This window comes from Nannospalax galili, unplaced genomic scaffold, assembly GCF_000622305.1.
Source record: "Nannospalax galili isolate Female #2095 unplaced genomic scaffold, S.galili_v1.0 scaffold456, whole genome shotgun sequence".
In the NCBI taxonomy this organism is placed as follows: domain Eukaryota; kingdom Metazoa; phylum Chordata; class Mammalia; order Rodentia; family Spalacidae; genus Nannospalax; species Nannospalax galili.
In genome coordinates this window covers 200,452-203,685 of record NW_008337055.1, presented here as the reverse complement: position 1 = coordinate 203,685, position 3,234 = coordinate 200,452, and positions in this window count along the sequence as shown.

Sequence of the window (3,234 nt, the reverse complement as noted above, 5' to 3'; positions counted from 1 at the left end):
TATGTGACTTGTTTTTCTTTTGCAGCTTTTGGTAGTTTCTCATTTGCTTTTTTTTTTGTTTTTTAAATAATTATGAGACACAACAGCACTAACAAATAAATTTTCCATCGGTTGTGAAACTTCTTTTGCTGGGGATGCTAAGCAATCTTTATTCCCTTTTAAGGTTCTAGTGTCAAGCCAATGTTTCATTAAAGTTTTACTGGGGGAACTAATGAATTTATTGAGCTTACTTACGGAGATAACTGAGGGGTTGCTGAGGTGTTTGTGTGACCTGAGGGTATGCACACTGGAAAGCCTTTACCCAGTGTGGGTCATGCCTTCTCTTCCTAGCCTTCCACAGATTGTATACTTTAGCCCTCCCTACATCCAGGAGGCTATGTGTTATTAAGGTCAAATTACATACAGTTGGCTAGGAAGAGTGGCTGGATACTCCAGTGAGGGTCCAGTGACCCTGCTTGGCCTTCCTTTAATGATTGAGCACAACCATCATCAAGCTCAATTGTGACTATGTTTAGCAATCAGGCTCAGCTGAAGTCATGATGATGGTAGTTATTTCATGCAGAAGGGACTGATGTATAGCATCATCTTATTAAAAGGACCTGGAATTTAAAAGGATTTGGTGCTATGTGCCACATGTGAGAGAGAATATATGTCATTTGTTTTTCTGAGTCTGTGTTACTTCACTTAGTATAACAGTTTCTGGATCCATCCATTTACCTGAAAATTTCATTATTTCATCTTTCTTTACTGCTGAATAGAACTTCATTGTGTAAATATACCACATTTTTGTTAACCACTCATCAGTTGAGGGGCTCTTAGGTTGCTTCCATCTCTAAGCTATTGTGAAAAGAGCAGCAACAAACATGGTTGTACGATGTGAAAACTTCTATAAAAACATGTATGTGGGAGTTGGAAAGATGGCTCAGTGGTTAAGAGCACTGGCTGTTTTTCCAGAGCATCCAGGTTTGAATCCCAGCACCCACATGGCAGCTAACAACTATCCATAACTCCAGTTCCAGGGGATTGGATGCCCTCCTCTGACAGGTGCACTCACATGCGTGCACAAACACATAAAGTAGAAATAATGAAAAAAGAAAAGATAGAGAACAAGCTCCAGCTCTCATTAGAGGCATTTTCCCAAGACTGTCGCCATCGTTCCACATTCAGGCTATGGCTATACCTGTGAGATTTGGGTTAGATTTTGGAGCACAGAGCACAGGAGCAACAGGAGAGGAAGAAAGTGACCACATCTGACCTCAATGCACTAGACTGTCAGCACAGCAAGGGGGAACTTCCCATGGGATGGAGGCTGCACAAGGGCACAAGGACTGGTCTGTGTTCATGTCTATTTAGTGTATATGAACACTTGTATGACTGAATGAGTGATTGTCAGTTAGACGATGTGAGTTCTGCTTTGGACAACACCTATCCAGAGAGTCCTGCCTTTGTCTTGTCTATCACAGAAGGAGAGTATGTCCTTGTTTGTTTCAACAGTTGCTCTCTGAGTTTCCCCTTTTCCTTCCTTCCCGATTCTTCTTGGGGATGTGGGAGCCTGTCTGCCCTCTGAGATTGGCAGGTCTGGTAAACTCCGCATCTCTACCTCTTGCCACTGCCTCCCAACAACTCTCTGTTCTGACAGGCTTGTGGCTGCTTTGCAGCTTTCTGTTCTCTATCCTCTACTGAGCACCCCCCTCCCATGCCCAGAGTACTCCCATTCCCCCTCGCCCAGGCCTGTCCCTGAGGCCCATCCTCTCTCTTCTCCTGGCACTTTTTTCTGAGAATTTTTTTTTCTGCTCTGAAAGATCCACGGGTCTTTTTTTCTATGGCTCCAGTTGCAGCTCCTGTCCTGAAGCCTGAAGTTGCTTCTGAGTTCCTTTTCTGTCCCCCAGGCCCTCTGCTGTGGGAACGGGGGAGGGAATGCAATGTAGCTCAGGGCTTGCCGCCAGGACGCTGCCCACTGAAGCCTGTCATCTGTTTTTTGGAAAGCCTCAGGTCTTGGTACATTGGTAAACCTTTCATCGGACTCTTCTAATGGAAACCAGGGTGGCCCACAAATCTATCACAACCACTGCGGGGCCCAGGAGTCCTTCTGACCCTCAGGCCCTAGAGAACACCCAAGTTCTAAATTTGGCCTTTGTTCAAAATTTCCCCAAACTGTTCGGGGAAGACACTCAAAAGGACTTGACAAGCTCCAGAACCTCTCATCCTGACTCCATTCTATTCCAGCATGGATGATCTCCTGTTAGCTGCTGGGGCCCAGCCACCTGCCTTCGAGACACCAGAGACCAGCTGCTCCACTGCTCTGGCTGCTCCGGCTGCTCCAGGCCCTGAAACGCCCGGTCACCATGAAGAAAGTGCTACTTTGCCAAACAGAAGTCTCCTACTTGGGGTACAAATTATCTTGAGGTAAGCAGACCCTTAGTACACCCTGGAAGAAAGCCATCCTTCAGATCCCCATGCTCCAGACCAAAAAGCAGGTACGCAAATTCCTGGGGGCAGCAGGATAACGCCAACTTTGGATCCCAGGCTTGGCTGAAATAGCAAGGCCCCTCTATTCAGCCACAGCTTGGGACTAACCCTTAAAGTGGACAGAGATAAAGGAACAAACTTTTCAACAGGCTTGGCCTTAACCCAAGCTCCAGCTCTGCTCTTGCCTGGTGTCCACCTTTTTGTTCTTTAAGCCTAGGGGATTGCAAAAGACATGCGTACTCAGACTTTGGGACCCTGGCAAAGGTCTACAACATACTTATCCAAGTGCCTAGAACTAGTTGCTTGAGGATGGACCTCCTGTCTATGCATCATAGCAGCTACTGTTCTACTGGTAAAGGAGACTGACCAGCTCACATTGGGCCAAGACTTAACCCTAATGCCCCCACTCCATGCATTGGAGACCCTCCTCTGGGAAGGGAATGGCAGACGGATGTTAAATGCCTGCATCATTCAGTCTGCTCCTTGATCAGCCCTGTCTCACACTCTTCGTCACTCAGAGCCTCAACCTGGCAGCACTTATGCCTGGAGGTGCCCCTACATGACTGTGAGGATCTGGACATCTCCCAGGCCAGTTGCCTGGACCTCAGAGACAACCCCTTACCTGACAAAGATGCCAACTTGTTCATGGATGAAAGCAGTTTCGTGACAGAGGGGACCTGGAAGGCTGTAATCACTATAACTACCTAACAGGATGTCATCTGGACCCAAGCCTTGACCCAGGGAACCTCCACACAAAAGACTGAA